Source organism: Grammomys surdaster, unplaced genomic scaffold (assembly GCF_004785775.1).
Source record: "Grammomys surdaster isolate TR1022 unplaced genomic scaffold, NIH_TR_1.0 169, whole genome shotgun sequence".
Taxonomy (NCBI): domain Eukaryota; kingdom Metazoa; phylum Chordata; class Mammalia; order Rodentia; family Muridae; genus Grammomys; species Grammomys surdaster.
Window position 1 is genome coordinate 12604009 of NW_021604617.1, and position 22943 is coordinate 12626951.

The 22943-nt window shown below is 38.1% G+C and overlaps 1 protein-coding gene across 2 annotated transcripts in view; it reads right to left on the bottom strand.

Annotated features, from left to right (window-relative positions):
- Ptchd4 (patched domain containing 4) overlaps positions 1–22943 on the bottom strand; it is a 176906-nt gene that overhangs the window by 57987 nt on the left and 95976 nt on the right. The gene's annotated exons all lie outside the window — the stretch shown is intronic.

Genomic DNA, 22943 nt, shown 5'->3' on the forward strand with positions numbered 1-22943 from the left:
TCTTTCTTTCTTTCTTTCTTTCTTTCTTTCTTTCTTTCTTTCTTTCTTTCTTTCTTTCTTTCTTTCTCTCTCTCTCTCTCTCTCTCTCTCTCTCTCTCTCTCTCTCTCTCTTTCTTTCTTTCTTTTGAAAGGAGTGTCAGAGATGAATGAAAAAAATTTCACCAACTTTAGGAAGGAATAGTTTGTTGACTGGCACTGAAAACTATTTCTCTAAATAAGAATGTTAGGGAGAGAAATAAAAAAATAAAGTTCTCTCTAAACGTCCAAGGGGAAAAAAAAAGACACTTCAAGTTGCTTTCAGTCTTTTCTTTCACCTTTTGTATCTGTATTAAATCAGACCAGTAGGAGCTTCAGTATGGGGCTGTATTTAGAATGAAGCATTGTTATTATTATTATTAAAGTCACAGTTTGGTACCTAATACTTATTTTTTAACAACTAGAAAATTTTAAGCACGATTGCTTTATATAAGTACCCAATTATGTAAACTTTTTCTTAAAAACAGTACAAAATGAAACATTTGGTAGGGAGTATAATAAGCACAGAAAAGACGGTTTACCTTCTACAGTAAAAATGTGCTTTTGAATGTCAGATTTAATCTCTGGAAGAAGATTTAGCAGAAGAGAAAAAGATCTACTTATACAAATTAAAATGGATTACTGAATGTCAGATCTTTTCTACACCCAGGTGGAAACTTTTTATTTTTAATTTTATACAGCCATACTTAATGAAGTCACAAGAGGGAGGTGTGTCAGATAGGCCAAAAAGAATACTTCTGCAGTAGTACATGATAATTCTTCCTCTTCAACCTTGCAGGCATGTGAGTCCTCTCTGATTTTGAACAGAAACTATCTCAAACCAATTCATCTTGCAGTTGGTTAAAACACAAACTAAAAAAAAAAATCTCCTTTGTAACACCTATGTGTTTTAATTCATGACACTGGTTCCATACATGTCCATGTATGTGAAACTGTGAATTTCCAGAGAGCAACTCCAGGCTGCCTCAAGAACTTTGAATCATTGCCTGGAAACAGAGTCTGCCATGCTCTGATGTTGTTGAATGGATAATCTGTGCACACACTCATAGCATGTACTAACTATATGTCAGTGTAGGTCATGTGACAGTCCTGCTCCCTGTCATGTATATTTGCCTGTGATTGCATGTTGTACATGCCCAGCGTCTGCTTGTCATGTCTCCATGGGATGCTCTCTTCACTGCCCAGCCGGCCAGGGTTGGCAAAAGGAATGAACCTGCAGCTGGCTTCTCAGCTCACCTGCAACTCTAACTCTTATTTATGCAAAGCCGAAGACACTCGCTGCAAAGTAAGAAATGTGCTATGAGGTCTTCATACTGAACTTTGACTAATCCACTGGTTGCTGCGATCTGTGTTTGAAACTGAGTCAATGCCTTAAGTCAGCTGTCAGAAAATGACAAGGTTTTTGTTCTTTGTTCTTGATTTTTGTTTTTGATTTTTTTTTTTCAGAAAGAAAGGCAGGAGAAGAAATAAGTGGGAGGAGAAGCTATACATTAGGGTAAGCATGGAGGATTTTGAAATGGTGAGGGATTGATAGATAGCAGGTGATCAAAATGTGTCTCTCTGCAACATGGGAATTCACAACAAATCTTAAAGCAACTGTGTGGCTGTCACATTTCTGGGTATCCTTGGCACATATTCCCATGGATTAATGCATGAAAGCAAATACTTTAATTTTTAAGTTTTGCACACCAGTGACGCATTTGTGAGAGCTACGTATACTTTGACGGTACACAGACACCCACTGAAATGTATCTTCCAGGTGCTACTTTGGCACCAGCTTAACGTTTGAGCAGAAACAAGTTCACATTACTAGGGCAATCCAAGAAATGTTTCTTTTTCATATTTTAGTTATCAGCCCCAAATAGGAGCTAATGTAATCAATGAAGTATGTATCAGATATTCTAATGTTTATTTTTAGCTATGTGCTTACTTCCCGTAAAATACAACTACACTGAATTTTGGTTATAAATTTCTGTACTGGCTTTTTTTTTGGCTCCAATATTTAAAAATATGTAAATATTTAGGTAAACAGACAGCAATGAGTTGAGTAACTCAGGGTATATTCTATACTGGATTCCACCAGTTGAGCAACTCAGGCAAAAGCAAATGCAATTTGATTTTCCCACTGAAAACAAAGACACCCGTCTCCTCCTCTCTGTTTAATGAAGTGTATTAGCAGAGATAACCAGCAGTATTTAATGACATCAAGTGTGTGTGGGGGTTAGTAGCTATCCTAAAACTGTAAATTCCTTACAGAAAGGAACTACAATCTTTCCACATGTTGAGTCCTCCACAGGGCTGGAGAGAAATGCTCAAATAAATGTATCAAAGGAGGTGTTTTTCTAGAGTTTTTAGTGAGTAAGAAAGTACTATATGTAGGAACTCTCCTTAACATTCTTACAGTAGGCATATAGGAAATATGTATTTCCTATTATCAAAGAAAGGAATTTGGATCTAAAAGGTGCAATTAATAACATGATAAATATGCTTGCCTGAGTTTGGTCATATCTATGATAGGATGCTGAGAGTCAGAAGCACGAGACGGACTTCCGGTTAGGTGTGAGGAAGAAGGGGTCTGGGGAGGAGACATGGGTAAGGCAATGTCTCCTCTATGGAAGGTAGATTGAGTTCCCAAGAAGATATGATAATCTTCTCTATGGACAAATAAATTATAGACCTTGAACTCTAAGCTATGTAGTGTCACTGGTAACCTCCATGGCAAGTTTCACTTAGTCTTCCTATGGGTCTCTACGGATTTCAGGATCTGCTCGACTGCTACATGACGTATATTATTATTTGTTCTTATCTAGGAAATGGTGACCTTTAGAGTGTGTGTGTGTGTGTGTGTGTGTGTGTGTGTGTGTACGTATGTGTGTGTGTATGTACAAGGATACAAGGATAGAGGATTTACACTGAGCCAAGATAGCTGTTTATTGTGAGCTGATTTTAGTCACAATTTATTTTGGTCCATCGTTGTAAAAATGTGCTTACTGGATCTTTCCATGTGGATGCTGGGAAGATTTGGGGAAGGCACAAGGCGTTATGCACTTCTTAAGCAGTAAGTGATAAAGGGCTGGAAACAAGAGCTGAGGATGAGAACAAGAGGATGAGCAAGAACGCTCCAACGATCTGATGAACTTGCTCCGGGGAATTCTTGTTAATTGACAGGAGAGAGCATTGTGGAATGTTTAGACAAACATTCTTACTTCACATAATTTATGAAGTATATTTTGATTTATTTGACACTGGCTTTATATAAGACAGTTCATTAGCCAACTCCTCATGTCATTAAGCAAGGGGTCTGAGTGCCCTGCCTTGCAGTCTCTGTTCATCACAAGCAAGGAGGGGTTACATCCGTCTCTTGAAATGGTTACCAGTCTTGCTGTAATCTGCCCCACTGTTTCTGAGATGAGTGTTATTTTTAAATTTTAATTTAAAATTCTTATCACAGTTCATGCAAAAGTCATTAGAGTCCAATGGGACATAAACATGAATGTGGTACTTTTGGCAATGTTGTCTATTTTTGGAAGACTTTCTACATGAGCAAACATAGCATCAAGAATGTCCAGCAAATATCAAGCATCCTGAATGGTGACTGAAAGACTAAGAACTAATAACAAATAAAAGCAAACTTCTAGTCGTGATTTCACGAGGAGAAATCTAATCATTATACAGTCATTACTATTTGAAAAGTTATGAAATATAACCTTTACTTGATTTTAAGATGCTTTGTACTTTTAGATCGTATTTTTCAAGTGTGAACACGTTTAAAAATGAAAAAAGAAGATAGATCCTCATGCTAATTTATGCTGTGCGTTCTTTGAATAAACTTATACATTCTTCCTTCAGTTTTAGCTTCTAATAGTATAATGCTGAAGCATCAACAAAGGGATAATAATAACTCTCATGTTTTTGGGGCCGGGGAAGTATTCCAGATATTATGCCATGAGTACTCTCAAATGTTTTGTAAAGGAGCTTTATAAAAAATCAAATAGTATCATGATTTGAGGAAATTGAGATCTAAAGACACAGGGACCCATTCACTGAGAAGATTCTTGTGTACACATTGGACAGTCTAGAACTCCATATAAGGGTGTCTGACACATAGACTTCCATTTTCACACAGCATAGAAAATGCTCCTTGTTAACATCTAATAATATAATACTTGTAACATAACAATTTATGTATGTATGCATCTCTTTCATATAAAATGCTATATTGTTAATTTTATAATTAATCTCTCTCTCTCTCTCTCTCTCTCTCTCTCTCTATGTGTGTGTGTGTACATATATACTTTAGTTATAACATATTTCTGGCTAAAATGAAGCTAGGTCACTCCTGACACACATCTGTCATTGCCTTCCATTGTTTTTTCTCCCAGATTCCTTTTTTTCTCTCAATCTTAGTTGACTTTTTTGAATGTCCTTTCTCTATTTCTTTCTCTCTCTCTCTCTCTCTCTCTCTCTCTCTCTCTCTCTCTTTCTTTCTTTCTTTCTTTCTTTCAAATTTTTTTTCTTTCTCTATTTCTATCCTGGGCCTTTGTTCTAGGTTCCTCTTTTTCCTTTTTAGAAAATGTTCTCTTACTTTCAGATACGTTCCTTCACGCCCATGATAGCAATTTGTGTGTGTGTGTGTGTGTGCATGTGCGCGAGCGTGTGTGTGTGTACGTCTGTTCATGTGTGCATGTTTATATGATTTTTTAGTTTTTCAAGTCTGTCCATATTTCAAAGAGGCATACTTGCCTCTTTATGCATGTGAAGGTCCTGCAGACATCTTTGCCTTTCTCTCTTGCTCTACTTTATTTTGGAGAGAGTGTCTATCACTGAACCTACATTCACTGATTTCTCTAACCGGCTGGTTAGACAGTCTCTGAACTGCATGTCACTGTGTCTCCAGTTTAGCAATTAAGGATGTTTGTCATCATGCTTGGCTATTTATGAGAGTCATAGGCATCTGATCTTAACATGTTAATGTAGCAAGAATTTTAGCCACTGAACCACCTCCCCAGTCCTTGATTGCAAGTCTTAAACTGAACATTTCTAAGCCAATTTCCAGATTTTCTTTGGTGTTTCCAGTCCACGTGATCTATAGACTATCAGAGTCTCCTTATTCACATGTTTCAAGTCACCAAGTGCCCAACATGCCAGAATGGGGTTTAGTATCATTTCTTCTGATTCAACCTTTCCAGTAAACCAGTCATTCACTATAATGTTCCTCTGAGAAACTTCAAGAATACAACCCCTTTCTTAATCTTATTTATCCATTGTCTTTCCAAATCCTAGTTCCTCAGCAAGGGTATACAAAAGCTGACTGAATGGGTTAGTCATGTTGACAAGATAACACTTATTTCTCTTAGGAATACTTGTTATTCCCAGTACATGTCCAATACTGGAATTCTGAGTGTTAGGTCAAGCATTTCAGAGACACTTCTCTTAAATTATAAAATTCAGTTGTCTGCAGTAGGACCTATACTGGATGATTTGTTTAGGATCAATTAGTTTGTTAGAAAATTAAAGATGAGATTTTTGTGCCTTTCTTCCCATTTCCAGAGTCCCTTCTGTTCTGGAGTTATAAAAAGGAAGACCAAGTGGGGGTGATTCAGTTCTTCTTAGAAGGAGCAACAAAATACTCAAGGGAGCAAATATGGAGACAAAGTGAGGGACAGAAACTGAAGGAGGGGCCGTCTCAAGATCACTCCACCTGAGTATCCATCCCATGTGCAGTCACCAAAGGTAGATGCTGATGTGGAAGTCAGGAAGTGCATGCCGATAAGAGCCTGATATGGATGTCTCCTCAGAGGCCTTCAAGAGTCTGACATATTCAGAGGCAGATGCTCACAACTAGCCATTGAACTGATCATGAGGTTCTCCATGGTGGAGTTAGAGTGAGGACTGAAGGAGCTGAAAGGGTTTGTGGCACCATGAGGAGAGCAACAATACCAACCAACCACAGCTCCCAGAGTCCTAACCACCAGCCTGGGAGCACTTATGGAGGGATCCAGGGCTTCAGCTGAATATGTAAGAGTGGAGGGCCCTGCTGGGCACAGGTGGAAGATGAGATCCTTGACCTCATGAAGGCTGGACGCCCCAGGGGGTGGGAATTTTGAGGGTGGGGAAGTGGGAGTGGGGGGGTAGGTGGGGGTTACATCCACGGAGAAGAAGGAGGAGGGGTAAGGGGATGGGGGGTTCCCGGGTGGGTGGGGGATGGGGTAAGGGGATAACATATGAAATGTAAATAAAATATCTAAAAAATAAAAAAAGAGTGACTGCATTTTGCTCCATTTAAAGGCCAGATAGACTTGAGAGGTTTGAATATCAATTTCTTCCACTTTTTTAGTTCCAAAACAGAATCACAAGGTCCCTGGGCTTCTTGGGAAGAGGGGAAGCAAGAGTGGCAGTGACCTCAGGACTGGAACATGTTGAGGTGTGCAACTACTTACAATTTCTTGATCCAGCAAAGCTTGTTGATAGAACGCAAACATTATATAATATATAATGTTTACTATTAACTTCACAAACATTCCAGCATTAGACAGCCACCTTGGGAGTGCATGTAATCAATTAAATAAATGTTTCAAACTTTGTGGAACTTATTAGCGTTAGTCATAATTGTTTTGGTGCCTGTTTTTGAAACTTTTCTTAGGGGCTGTGTCACTCACTCATGCCTGGATACAAGATAAGAGCCTGACTTCAAAAAATACTGCAAGAACAGTATGACTTATTTTGGCTCATAGTTTCAGGGTTTTCAGTCTGTGTGGTCAGCTCAGTTTCCTACTTTTAATGCCTTGGCAAGGCAGAAACATTGTAGAAAGGCCTAACAGAGGAAAGCAGTATACTGATACTGCATGTATCAGGAAGAAAAGAGAGATGAAAAGTCAGAAGCACCTGATAGAATGCTAGACCTTATAAAGGCATGGTGTACCAGCTGTTGAAATAGCCCACCATGGAGGGTGGGCAGTGAGGTGTGTTAGTGTGAGGTGGTGACACCCAGAGTGGAGCTTCCCCTTCTCAAAAGAGGAGAAGGAGGAATACAGTGAGGACTTTCATGAGGGCACACTGGGAGGAGAGAGGGGCTGATATTCGAATGTAAAGTGAATAATAAAAAATGTCTTCAAAATAAATAAAATATGGCTATGTATTTTTTGCATAAACAACAACAGCAGCAGCCACAACAACAACAACCCAAAACAGCCAACCAACCAAACAGAGAACCTAGGCTTCATGAACAACCTGTTTGAATTTGAATCCTAATCCACTTCTTGGCTATGTGTCATTTGATGAGATACCTCATCTCTCTGGCTGTATCTATAAAGTAGGAGCCACATCATCCAACATACAGGTTTCCATAGGAAACGACAGAATATTATGGTGGAATAAAGTTTTCAAGAGTAATCAATGTACAGAGCACCCAGGACACACTCTCTATACACGTTCCAGGCCACAGTACAGTTAACATTTCTTCATTATTTTCTTCACTATTTTATTATAACCAGGAAGCAAGAGATTGAGATTTTCCTTCCTGACAAGAGCCTCATCTGCTGAAACTTGGTGACTGAGCAAAGGAGGATCTGAATGTTGTAATAATAAGCCAGGTTAGGTTGATTTTTGCAGTGATAGTTCAATAGTCCAACTAAATACACAGAAAATGAAGGCATTTCCTTTCTATGAGCTCCAGAGATTCTGTAAATAACTTCAGATGCATTTTTAAGAACAAGCATAGAAATATATTATTCTTATTTTTAGATCTTACTTATAGTCCTCTTGTGTGTAATTAAACATTATCTCAAGCGAGTTTTGGGATTCACAAAGATTTTTGTAAGTGCTGCCTTCAATAATTTTAATCTGAGTTGTTTTTAAAGTGAGTATTTTATATTGAATGTACTTTATTCTGAAATATGTGAAATGCAGCAAATGGCTAATAGAATCTTTAGAAAGTTTGGATTCAATTAAACCTCTATGTATCTGAGTTTTGACTTGCTAGGTATGCAGGGAAGACACAAGTTGACCAAGTACTGTCCTGAGAAACCATGGTTTATCATGAAGTTGACATAAATTTATTCTTTGTACAACTCATTGAAGCCAATAATCATTGCTGATATAAAAATAGTTTATGTAAAATGACAAATATAATTTTACCTTTTTTCTTTTCAATTTTAAACAACAAACTTTTACACTATTTTTTTCTAAACTTCTAGCCGTTTATTTTGGTTATCAGACACCAAAACCCAAATGACTTACGTCTGTGCCAAATAATATCTCCAAAAATATAAGATGCTTTACACCTTCTTTGTAATGCAACAGGATCATTGCCTTGCTTAAAAGATTAATGTATATTATGTGCATATATACCCATGTTATCAAGTTTCTCCTACAGGCACTGTATTCTATTTGTATAAACTTTCTAGATATTAAGTCAACAATGTTATATTTGATTTCCAGCACATACATTACATATATAAACCTAGTGACTATATGTTTGTACACACACACATACACACATACACACACACACACACGAAGAGTGAGGTACATATTTACATGATTTACATGATTAACACAAGGAGTTAAGCTTCCCTAGCATGTTTGATTCCCTTTTGAAAATTCTTCTTAAATATCTTTCATAAACTCCCTTCATAAGTGTTTGGGATTGAATTGAAGTGCCGGGGCAGAGCTTCAGAAGCCTTTCCCTGCAGAATTCTAAATTTATACATTCATTCACTTCCTCGCCCACTCTGATTCTGTTATCTTCAGCTCCTGGTGAGGGATATTATTCATATTTGATGGTAAAACCTGTGTCAACTTTGAGGAGAGAGGGAGTTTAAATAAAATTTCAAAGTTACAGGATTTTATAAAGCCCTTAAAGTTATTGGATACGTATTACATTATTAAATTGTTGAATGTTTCATTCCACTGATATATAAAATTAAATAAGGTTATATTCACAATAGCAAAGCAAATTCAATTGAAAATATGTCATTTGTCTATTTGATATTTTTCATTGAGTGTTTCATTTCCAGTAAGCTGTTTAGTCACAGATCAAGAAATCAGATTTTTTAAAAAGGATTTCATCAGAAAAATAAGCTAATATTTTTTATATAGTTCCACATACCAAATATATCTATTTCCATTCTTAGGTTAAAAGAATGAAACTATCAAATCAGCTGAGAAGTCTCTGGTCTCTGTACTGCTTCTTTTTAGCTTTGAGTTGTATCTGGAGAGCTTTCATGGTGAGCACAACTCAGGGAAGGAATTAATATGTTGGAGTCTTTTAAAATGAGAATATGCCACAGGGCACTAAGTTGCTCAGACGCCTGCATGGACTCTAGAGGAGTGTCATCCTGTTACTCACAATGTGCTGTCAGCTCTGGTTTAGATCATACCACGGCTAACTTACACATTCTCTTCAGCACATACTGAACTGCATCATGGGAAAGCCCAAACACTGGGACAGCACTGCTAGGCATTCATTAATCAGAATCTATGCACTTGCAAATTCTAGCTCAGTTGCTATGGCTTCAAACAAGTTCATTAGTATCTATCTGCTCTTCAGCTCTTTTCGTTCACTCATGTATTTGACAAATATTTTGATTGCTAATTGGGTGCCAGGTGTCATTTTAGATCCTATGACACAGACAGCAATGGGGAAGAAAGCGTTTCAGCTAATAATTGATATTGTTTACTGCTAAAGTATGAGGCCAGTAATTAATGAATATAGACAGGAAGTATTGCATTAGGGGTGATAAGTGCGTGGAAAGAAAGAAAGCCAATGAAGATGACGAAGATGTTCAAGTGTGCCTGTGGTATGGGAAGGAGAGACTGCTTCTATTACCTAACTTGACAGGTGACATTTAAATAGGGAGGCTGGCAATGCTGAGACATGCAATTACGGTAGGGAACAAATCTCACTAGAGGAAACAGTAAATCAAAACCCGCAAGTTAAAAACATGTTTTGGCGGGGGTGGGGGGTAACTAGAGAAACAGTTAGAAATGTTGTCACAGAAGACATGGAGTTGTCAAAAGTGAAGATTGATCTTGGACCTTATCTGCTATGCTGAAAAGCTGAGGTCTTTATGAGACCTCATCACGACTTTATGGTCTTTAGGAGAAGCTGAGTGAGAGAAAAGTCCCTAAGGAAATTGAAGCATGGAACTGACCTGATTGGATTTATTTAAAAAGGTCATTCAAGGCGAGCTGCAGAGAACAGTGTGTAGGGAATAGTAGAAGACAAGAAGATTTTGAATTAGATTTTTGAAGGTATTTCTCGTAGTACTTAGCACTTGTAGACAGACTATTTGCCCTGAATTTTATTGGATACCCCTAGTTATAATGCTTGAGAATTTACTTGTTTTTTTACATTTAATTAATTAATTAATAATTCATTAAATTTTTAGACAAGGTCTTCCTGTGTTGCCTATGCTGGCCTGGAACTGATGGTCATCCTGCCTTGATATCCTAAGATGGTATTGCAGAGCCTCCACCATGCCTAGCTGGGAATGCCCTTGCTTAATATTAAAATGTTCAAGCTGAGAATGGTGACACACACCTTTAATTTCAGTGCTTTGGAGGTGGAAGCAGGTAAAGGTTTGCGATTTTGGGGACATCCTGGTCGACATAGTGAGTTTCAGATCAGCCATAACGACATAATAGAAAGACCGTGTCTCCAAAACCTACCAATGAATCACACAAGCACCACCAACAATATTCAGTTTATGATAGATAATGTGGTGCTAGGATTATAAACTTTTCATCTTTTAAAGGTTCCCTCAAACATGATTAACAGTAAACTCTGTAAATAGAGCCTGATTATCCTTTGCAAGACACAGACTATGACAAAGAAAAGCTTTTAGAGATTGGTCTAAAGACAGACAGTAATGGCAAATTCAAAATTTCAAAATAAGCCTATGAGCTTTTCATTCGACAGTCTTTTTCATAGCCCCAGTCAAGTTTTCTAAGTAGACACAAGTATTCCATAACTTCCTTCAATCATTCACTGTTCATTAAAGATGCAGTGTTATGCACCATTCACTGTGCAAAGTATCTGAGACACATTAAGTAGACAAAGACCATGATTACTTTGCAGATTATGATAAAAACAAATAACAACCACCATAAGGAACTGATGTGATACAGAATATGAAACAACATGCGAATGGCCATGGAAATAATCATAACTGGAAAGCAGATTGGAATAAAGACCATTGATCTAATAAGGCTATTAGGTTAACCTCCAACTTTAATATAGAGATGGTCCAAGCAGGTTTACAGATGTGACTGAATCAACATGAGAACACTAGGCAGAGGGAATGTAAAAGCTTCTATGTCTGATGTGTTAAAAGATCAAGAAACCTCATGTGAGATGGACAGATGGCTCTGTGGTTAAGAATGTGTAGAGCTCTTGCCAAGTTTGAACCCATGTCAGGTGGCTCACAACTGCCTGTAATGTCATATACCCTAGTACTGGAAATTGTGATTATAAATATTTTCTGTAAAGGGTCCTTATTAAATAGCAGAAATTGATTTGTTCATAGATTTTCTGTTACCCTTTAATCTTAAATTCAGACATGACCATGGAGAGCATACTAAACACCACCACAGGAGGGACACTGGAGGCATTTCTACTGCATCTTGAATGTCATTATAGTTTCACTGACCATGTAGTGATAGTAACTGACCTGAATATTGAGTTTAAATTACCCATATGTTCCCAGTGCTCTGTTCTATAATTTAAAAAGAAACATTAGGTTCAGCCAGCTTGGGCTCCCCATTACTCATGCTTTTCCTCCTACTGGATGACTTTCTAAAAAAGAATCATAAAGAAAGAGAGAAGCAATTTAACAAATGATTTTCCTTTAATTTCCAAAGGGAGATCCTCAGAGTTGTTCAGTTGAATATTTTTCAGGCTTTATATCACAAAGCATTAGCTTTTCTAGGTCACCGTATTGCATCTCAGCCTAAAATTAAAACCATAAATACTTAAAGCTTTTACTTCTAAAGCCTTTAAAAAGTGAGTAAAATCGACATTTTTCCTTGGCTACTTTATTGTGCTCATTTGTTTGGGTATTTTGGAAGAGATAGCTTCGAAGTAGAGACACTAGGAGGGAAAGCCAAAGAGGAAACAGTGTATGTAGATGCTGATATCTTTTTCCTACTTATTCACTCCTGTTTAGTTTCCTACTTATTCACTCCTGTTTAGTTTCAGCACTCATATGATCTTGTGTCTATCCAAAGAAGGAAGGAAGAGGTCATTCCACACTAGCAGGCAAATCAATACTGCAGTATGGGAGAGGTTTCAGGGCTAAAATCTCCTATAGCATCTTTTCCAGGGCTGGCCATAGCAGATCACTAATAAACCTTGACTCCCTGACACTGAGTCTAACATACTGTCTTCTACTATCTCACCTTCAGACACAGCCATAAAAACAGATTGTTTTGGAGCAAACCTTGCCTGACTCCTAGTGTACCCCATTCCCCTTTCTGTGTGTTCCCTTTTGCAGTGCTATGGCTGTACACAGGAGTCCTTGCTAGTAGGTTTGATGACTTAGTCTTCCAGTTATGGACACCTTTGAGATTTGATGAGAGTGGAGAAAGACAGAAAAAAAAATACTTACGTCGTTTCAGAACGAGATGTCTGCATATTCACAGTGACAGGACAGCAATTTGGAGGAGGGTAGCTGGGTGACGCTTATTTATGGAACCCCGTTGGTGACCATTCTTTTTGTCTTCCCAATGATTTCATGCTCTTAATTTCCAATGCAAAATGAATTTTCTCTTAACATACTATTCTACATGACAAAACCATAGGCACACAAAGACTGGGTAGAATGCAATGATCTGGGAGCCATAGGTTGCTACCTACCAGAACCCATCTTGTAAAAGGCTAGTCTATCAGAGGCAAATCCGTAAAGTTGTAAAAGCACATGCCAAAAGATATCAGATGCTTGGGAGTTTGAACTGAGTAGGAGGAAAGTCAAGTTAGCCTAGTAAAGTAAGATGTTTGACCTTAGACACTTTGATCTTGGAGAGGTTATATGTTTTCACTTTGCTCATATGTAAAGTTAAAACCAGAACCTATCTCAGGGATAGTATTCAATCTACAGAATTAACATTTATAAAGTGTATAGTACAAGGGTTGATATAGGATACTATTGAACGATTTTCTTTAAGTGTTGGTTAATATATTAATTTAAGCATTGCATACATATATTCATATGTTGGGGTCAAGAGATGGACACACCATAGATGTTCATTAACAAAAGAATATGAACACCATAGATGCCCATTAACTAGAAAATGTGACATGTTAACTTAATAGAATACCGTCCCACCATTTGGAAAGAATGAAATCCTGTCACTCACAATAACATGGGGCTGTAGATTATGACAGGAAATGAAATAAGCAAGGCACAGAAAGGCTACATGCTTCCATTCATATGCCAACTCTGCAAAGATAATCTCACAGGCACTGAAAAGTGAATGGTGTTACTGGGGACCTGGAAGAGGAGGAGAAGAAAGGGATGAGTGGAGGGTGTCATTCAATGTACTTTGTTTCAGGTAGATTTAAATAATAACTTCTGATATTTTAGGACATGCTCAGAGGTTAATTAATTTTATATTGAGAAAATCAGAAAAAGAGCTTTTGAATGCTTTATGCCATAAAGAAATGATAAATCTTTGAGGAAATGGATATACAGACCCTGACTTGAACAATAGATTGTGATCAATACATTATATCAGTCAAAATAAGCTTAATTTAGAAAAACCAATAAAAATAAAACATGCTATAAATACGTATGGTTCTATTGATATTCTTGGACAGCTAGACACTAATTTTAATATTTCACATTTCAGGATTGTAGACAGTTTGAAGTTGTCTTGATGTTCTAATCTTGCAATCACATCAGAATATTAATGATTGCAGTATCAAGTTTTTTCTTTTTCAGGGTAGGAAGCTCCCTAATCCAGGTTCTCTGTCTAACAGCCCACCTCCTCTGAAGAGCAACGAACTGTTGTATAACTTTGTCCATTCCTCTGGTTCATGGGCTGTGGCTCTGAATGACTCAGTACTGCTCATATAAAACCAGGCACACTCTCAAGGGATAGCGCATTTCCACCCTCAAAGATGTTCAAAATAGCATAGTTGAGAATGCAAAGGGATTCCAACCGAGAAGCTGCCAGCACATCCCAAACAATAGCACCATCCCTGGCACCTACTGCTTGCCTCAGAATAGCTACCTTGAAAGGGACAGACAGAACTGTTTGGTTGATGAATTTAAAAGGATAAAATTACTGGTTGAGAATTTCATACATGCGTACAATGTATTTTAATTAAGCCAATCACTCATTCTCTTCCCTTAAACCCCATGTGATGTTTTAAAATTTTACTCAGTGTTAGTATTCTGTTAAACTCCACCTCCACAGTTACTTGGAAGTGGCCAGGTACGCTCCTCCCCACAGTTACTTGATGGGTAGCCCTGCCCACTATAAAAGGGGCTGCCTGCCCCCTCCTCTCTCTCTTGCTCTCTTGGTCCCTTGACCCTGTGCCTGCAGGTTCCCTGTCTCCTCTCCCCTCCCCCCTTCCCTTCCCTCTCTCTCCACATGGTCTCTACCTCTCTGCTCTCTCTCTCTCCTCTCTTGCGCGCTCTCTCTCTCTCTTAATCGACCTCCCCTTGTGGAACCATTTGGTCTGCTGTGATCTGTCCAAGCTCCGTGCGACAACCTTTCACTCAGTCCACTTAGTACTGCCTGTATGCACATGGGGATCATCTACTGGAACAAAGCTAGCTAGTCAGGGACTGCACTTTTAAAGAAAACTGACTGTGCCCCCCAGCAGCCATCAATTGTTGATAAGCTATTATCCTAAGGTGAGACTTAGTGAGTCCCCTTCCCACAAATATTTTTTTTTAGGTTATAATAACCCTTAAGTATGTTGAGTTGTCTTTTACAATCTTAAGGATATCAAGTAATAATAAGAAAAGTAAATGGGATAAGTATGCACATACACATGCAAGAACACACACACACACACACACACACACACACACACACACTCACACGCACACTGGTATGTACCAGTCCAGCTTCTAGGACAGAAATTTTGAGCTGAAGTTCTCTTTCTATGGCTCTTGTCACACTTGATAAGAAGTCAAAGTGTCACTGATGTTAGGCTTAGGCATCCACTTAGATCTGAAAGTTCAGGTCAACGAGAATTAGATAATACAGAAGCAGGGTTCCTAACTCCCCAGCAAACTAGAGTTTAATGCTGTTCATCTTTCCTCCCAGACATTGCTCAGTTTTTAAATAGGAGGCACACATTTTGTTAATAGAACAAGCTCTACAGGGGAAGGAGGAGGAAAACAATTTTTTGCCTATTTTTCTTCCTCTGACTGTTGAGTTTCAATAAACATTTACGAAAGTCAGCAAGGAATTTGGGTAAGCAGAAAAAACATGCATCTCCAGGTGTTATGTGAATGAACAGAAAAAAGCACACACCAGAACACTGACTTTTCTGATTAACAGAAGTCCTTAGTCTGGGTGTGAGAACACTTATCCTCACTAATAAAACTTCCTTATTGGATGTTGTCATCCCTCCCTGATATCAGTATAGCATTACATACTTTGGTATGGTTGTCATTTGTTAATGTGTAATTTTTATCATCTTACAATCATTTTCCTCCTATCCTTGTGTTTAGTGTGTATGTGGTGGTTTGAATATGCTTAGCCCAGAGGGTGGCATTATTAGGAGATGTGGCCTTGTTAGAGTAGGTGTGGACTTATTGGAGGAAGTGTGTCACTTTGGGCGTGGGCTTTGAGACCCTCCTCCTAGCTTCCTAGAAGCCTGTCTTCTCCTAGCTGCCTTCTGAACAAGATATAGAATTCTCAGCTACTCTAGAATCAGGCCTATCTGGATGCTGCCACGCTTCCTGCCATGGTGATAATGGGCTGAACTTCAGAACCAGTAAGCCAGCTCCAACAAAATGGTGTCCTTTATATGAATTGCCTTGGTCATGATGTCTCTTTATGGTAGTGGAAACCCTAACTAATACAGTGTATGTGTCTTATAATGGTATATAGCACTTCCCCTTTCTCTCTCTTAATATGCATATATGCATTCTGATGATATATATGTGTACCATGTCTTTGCAGGTTCCTTAGAGGCCAGAAGAGGGCATCAGATTCAGATCCTCTGAAACTGGAGTTACAGATAGTTGTGAGCTCTCCTGTGGGTTCGAGGAACTGAACACAGGTCCTCAGCATGAGCAGTAAAAAACTCTTAGCCACTGGGCCATCTCTACAGCTCCTATAAATATATTTCAAAATGATACAATAAGACAGTTTTACATGGACTGTTCAGATAATCTACATAGTGATTACTTACATATTTTAATTATTTCTATACTCCTACTTGGTACATCTAATTTGTACTGTTATTTAAATTTTTAATCATATTTTGGTCTTATTTTCACTGTTCTCCTCAAAATCATATGCAAACAGCTATTAAAGGCTAGTCTAGGAATGTTAATTTGAAGGTTTAATTCAAAGGTGTCCAAAATTTATCAATAATTTACTTTCCCTTCAAATAAAGAATATTTTATATTGATGATACTTCCCATTTTTATGTAAACATTTCCAAGACTTTTAGCTCAATCTTGAGCTCAGCAATAAATTTTGTTACTGTTTCATATACTCAATGTTTACTACTTTTCAATAAGTTCATGTAGTTTTCACATTCATATTTATTTTAATTCAGTAACAATACATTTGAGATCTCTTTTGAATTATCATTCATCAGCTATGTTTTGGTATTAATTCATTTTTATTAGACCTATTTAGTCTGAAAAAGCCAATATTTTATCCATATAAGAGAGACCTTTCTTTTCCCTTGTCGGCTACTTAAATCCATGTGGGAAGTTCTTCCTCAGTGCTCTAAAGATAATTCTATTCTACTGTCTGTTGTTCAAATATCAATTTAAATCTTGGTCCACTTTATGCCTTTGTCAACTCTGTCTGATTTCAAAATGTCATCTCTGTCTTCTGGGCTTTGTAATTTCAAATACCCTTGTAAGTGTTGGCTTACAGGTGCCTTTGATTTACACTACTCAAGTGTTTTATTTTCTCACACCAGTTGTGCCTTTGCCTGCAGTTCTGCATGTGCCAGACTGGTCTCTTATCTGTAATCTAGTTTCTCTCTGATGTGTTCTCTGACACTGCAGTCTCAGCCATATCCCAGCACAGTGTGCTCCTGTGTGAAATGGCTGGACCTGACCCCTCTCAATGGCTTCACAGAAAAGTAACAGTGCCCCTGCATTCTTGAAAAATTCAAATCTTATTAAAAAAACAGATAATAAAGAGAATTAGCAACATGGTAGAGGTGACCAAAGCAATAATTTTATGTTTCTAGGATGATTACAGGTGTGTGACGATGTCAGAAGTAGAGGACAGTAGTTTCTGTAGATGGGTTGACCTCTGGCTCATTTAAATAAATTGTCAAGGTGGGACCATGCAGAAGACATAGTGAAGAGGAAATTGGAATGATGGGAAGGGAGATTAAGGTTGGAAATAAAGAGAAGTATGAGTAGAGTGTAGTTAACGTGGTTAGCATTAAGATTTGATAAACACCTTGAAAGTTTCTGTGGCTGGGACACAGTAAGGTGAGGGTAGTTACAGATACGATCATGTAGGGGACTTTCTAGCCTTTATCAGTGTGTCCGCTATACTTTCTGTGTGCCCTCCAGCTGCCTCTACCTGCTTTCTGGCCAGAAGGTTCATTGATGTGATTGCATCCACCGGTTCCCTGGCAGGACATGAAGAGCCACAAGCAGTGAGTCTGTGGGAGAGTGAAGGTATCTGTGAAATTACTGAACTGACTGTGTTTGAGGAGTCAGTATGGATGGCTGTGTCCTTTACTCAAGGCCACAATTCCTGACAGGCAGCAGGAATTCTGATTTCTGTGCAGTTCCCCTACCTTTGACCCCACAGAGTCAGCAGTGCTTCAGTCAGCCTACCTAATGGCCCTAGTTGTCGATCACTTGTGATTTCACACATTCTGCCAACATCTCCTTCTTCAAAATCTACCTCCAAGCCCAGACTGAACATTCTTTTCCTGAGAGATCTTAACCAATGCAGTAAATAACCTACAGTGGTGATAATGATTTTGACAAGCCTCCCAAGGGCTTGAAGGTGGAATGTTACAATGTGTTATGCATCTCAGCTTTGTGATTACTGGCTCCTACGTGGAGAAGAAAAGGTGGGTGGGAACACGACTTAGGACATTAGGTTCTGCCTCACGGATCTGGGTTTTCAAGTGAATAATGACAGAATTATCACCAGCATGGAGAAATATAAAGAAGTGGATAAAAACATATTTTGTTAGATAGATATGTCTACATATGCCTAGGAATGCAGGTAAGAAACTAAGTTCTAAATGTGGGAGATGTCACAATATACTTGGACTATAAAGGACTAGATGACACATAGGAATTGATGAGGAAGAGGAAAGGCTGGTTTTAAAAGCTAGGAAGATAAAGAAAAACAAGAAGAGAATGTAGCAGTCTGGGTTGGAGGAAAACACTCAGAAGACTGTGGGTCCCAAAGGTAAATACGTAAAGGAATGTTCAACACATCAGTTGATTGGATCTGGCAAGCTGGGGTTCATTGTTGACCTTGTCAATATTGTCAGTGGAATGACGGAAGCAAACTTCCAATCAAACTAAGTTGAAAAGAGAAAATTCCAAGTAGTTCTGGTAAAAATGGGAGTGAATAATAGAGTGTGGCATTGCAGAGGGATGGGGTCAGGCACAGTATCCTTTGTTCGATTTTTCAAGTAAGAGCTAAAAGTGGCTGGACCATAGGGAAATCAAAATTTAGTTTTTAGCAACCATAGTCCCTATGCTTAAAGGGCTGCTGACAAGAGGAATTCATGGGTTCTGGTTGGTGTTTTACATCATGGTGACTTTATAGAACTTTTATGTATATCATTCAGAGAGTAACAATGCACAGCATTTGAGTTTATATGACCAGTACTGGACACTAGTATTAGGTTCTATCTTAGACTTAGTTATTTTATCAGAGAACAGAAATATGTAGGTGCAGCTGTGTGTGCACTTGAGCCTTCCTTTTTCTTTCTACCCTACCCCGCTTCAACTTGCTTTAATATTTTTTTCTGTGCTGTCCTCACTTCTCTTTTGGACACTTTTCAATATAGGTTTCCTGGATCAAAGGGATAGAGGAGAAAGCTCTCTGGGAAAGCCACAGTCAGCTAGATTGATTTTTATTAGAAGGGCTAAGAGATAATATTTTTTCAAGGGGAAATATCCCAAAGGTATAGAAAGTAGAAAGACTGGAGAGAGTCATTAGAAATAAATTTTGAAGGATCAGTGATAAGTTTGAAGGGATTCTGGGGTTTTTGTATCCTGAGATTTTGGGGGGACGAGCAATAAAACAGATGGCCTACTGAGATCTCATGCTGCATGGAATACTAAAATCAAAGTAAAACTTTTTTTTTTTTTAGTGTTTTTCCATGCAATCTCCTTTGGCACTTTGGTGGCATTTCAATATACATTTAAAACTGCTTTTCAGGTGGCAGATTAGTAGTTCTATTGATTGGGAGATTGTTAAGTCTGGATTCACTAGGTCTAAGTTACTATGAATACAATGCTCTGTTTTCCATTTCTCTCATCCACAAGATGGTGATACCTTACTAATTTGCTTGGTAGTCTCAACACTCACTCATGACTAGCACAGAGAACACATGCAAAGCCAGAATCATATCCACATACGGAACTGCTCAAGTTTCTACTGCCCGAGAGTTCCTGCATTTATTTCTTTTTTTAAAACAACAATTATTTATTTATTTTATTTATTAGTACACTGTAGCTGTCTTCAGACACACCAGAAGAGAGCATCCAATCTCATTATGGATGGTTGTGAACCACCATGTGGTTTCTGGGATTTGAACTCAGGACTTCTGGAAGAGCAGTCAGTGCTCTTAACTGCTGAGCCACCTCTCCAGCCCCCCTGCATTTATTTCTGATAGAAAAGTATTCAGTAGTTGATTAAGAAGCTGCTAGCCCCACAAACTTTTACTTGGGGGTAAATTATATAAATTATGATTTAGTTTTCACTCAAGAATTATTTATTGAGTAACTAAAAGTAGTCCTATCCCAAACAAGGAATGGTAAAAATTTCCCTTTTGATCGAATCTGAATCTTTCTTTATCTCTCTAGAGATACTTATTTACATTCTGGCAGAATATTTGATCAGTTACTAGTCTGCCAGGAAACTGAAGAATACAAGAGTCTTGTGATGATGGACAATGGACTCTGAACCTGCACATTATAACAGTCTTGGGAAAGATGCATAAGATGAAAAGGGGGAAAAGAGTCTAGAATATTACATAGCAACAAAAGACAAATACCAGCATGTAATATTATCAGAAAGTTCCTAGCTAGAAAATAGCACTGAATGTGAAAGAAAGATGTTTGGAATAGGGACAAAGCAAGATGTCTGTTATGCCATAGTCTCATTACTGAAGAGTAAAGTACATTAGGTCTAAAAGGCTAATCATGAGCATGGATTTAAAAAAAAATCGAATGAATTAGTCAGAAAATCTTCTAAGAATGGGCTAATGAAATTGAATGGTTGTGGTGGTTAAGTAATTTGTATTTAGTTTGTTGACAAAACAATTGCATGTGCACCTATGTATACCTGTGTGCACCTGTTTGCGGGGCAAGGGGCAGAGTTTAACCTAGTGTCTTAGTTAGGGTTTTACAGTTGTGAAGAGACACCATGACCAAGGCAATTCTTACAAGGGCAACATGTAATTGGTGCTGGCTTACATGTTCAGAGGTTCTGTTCATTATCATCAAGGTGAGAGCATGGTAGTGTCCAGGCAGGCATGATACAGGAGGAGCTGAGAGTTCTACATCTTCATCTGAGGGCTGCTAGGTGAAGACTGTCTCTGACATGGTAGGAGGAGGGTCTCATAGCACACCCGATAGTGACATACTTTCTCTAATAAGGCCACACCTACTCTAAAATGCCACACCTCCTAATAGTGTCACTCCCTGGGCCAAGCATATTCAAACCACCCAACCACACCTAGGGTTTCTCTCTCTCTCTCTTTCTCTCTCTCTCTCTCTCTCTCTCTTTCTTTTTTTTCCTCTTTGAAGAAAAGATTTCTCAGTAGCCTGAAACTCAACAACTAGGCTAAGCTGGTTGGCAAATGATCTTCATAGATCCACCTATATTTCCTTCCCTAGTGCTGGGAGTACAAGCACAGACCATTACAGCCAACACATTAACACAACTTCTGGAGATAGAAATTGCATTTCAAAGCACTTTACTAGATCAGCTACCGTCTCTCTACCCACATTTATAAAAACATTGATATTCCATATCTGTTTGAATGTAAGCATCCACAGTGAATTTCCAACAAAGGACAATTCTCCTAGCCTGCAATCCTGCAGCAGTGTCTTATTGATCTCTCCTGGCTCAGGGATCCAATCTCTCTGTAATTATTTGCTGTGAATCCATCAATATGAAAGATGTATTACTCCAGGAAATGCTCATTCTTTTTTTTTCATAGTGTCTATAAAAGTACCTGGCACAGATAGATGCTTAGATCATATACACTCAAGTTACATTATAGGGACTGAGATTATATCTATACATATATCCACATATATTTACACATATATACACACATAAGTGTGTGTGTGTGTGTGTGTGAGTGATAACAATAAAAATGGTCATAAATGTGAGAGAGAGAAGTGGGGTCTACACAGGAGGATTTGGAGGAGAAAGTACAAGGAGCAAATGATGTTTTAACTTCAAAAGATTAAAAATAAAAACTGTAGAATAAATATGTACACATACATATGAAGACACACACACACACACACACACACACACACACACACAAACACACAGGACTTTAAAATTGAGTACCATAGATTTACTTCATGTATTAGTGTAGAAAGAACATACAACAGTTTTAGTGATAAAATGGGAGTTTTTTAAATGATAGACTTAAAGTATACTTCCCAGAACAAAGGACTCCCCAGAATGGCTTCAACTGATAGAAAATAATGATTTGAATTTGTAGCAACTTCAATAATCGCATGCAAAAACAAACAGAGTGATTGTGAGACTATGTCCATATGTTTGTCTTTTAATCTATGGGTGAGATCTTGTTCTGTAAGTCAGCAGTTCATAAAGGTCAGGGTATTTCCCAAAAGCTAACAATTCTACTTTTCAGATAAAACTGTATTGAAAGATCTAAGTACACTCAAGTGCTGGATCCATCTTGAGTTGGAATGAACTTTTAGCAAAGAAGCAACCATTTTACACTCCAGTGTTTTACACTTCTTATCCTAGTTAAGGTAAAATGAAACCATCCCTTCATTAAGGCATCCCGGACATACAGGATTTCCTTTTGCACTAGATGCTCAAGACATTCTTAAAGGAAGGATTCTAGCATGAATCCTTCTATGTTGATTTAGATTAAAATTGGGCTAGTCCCTGAGACATTAGAATGAGAGGGTACAAAACAGAGGACAAGTCTGGAAATGTTGATAATAAGCAAGGCCATGATTATTTTATCCACAGTGATTTGTATGTAATCCATTGAAAGAATCTGATAATGTACTGATGTGACTTATAGCTGAAATAACTTCCCAGGAAAACAATGGCTGCTTAGGTTACTAGTTACATAAACTTATCTATTCCAAGCTGGAACCGTCATGTAAGTTTGAAAGCTGCCTGACAAAATGCAAGAACTGGGGATCCAGGCAGCTGAATGAGCTCAAAATCAAGACACCTTTTGAATGTGTATTACCTCCCCCTCAAATTCTGTGTGACAACGTCTGTGTTTACATCTTAATTCAACATTTAGGAGAAGCTAGAATTCA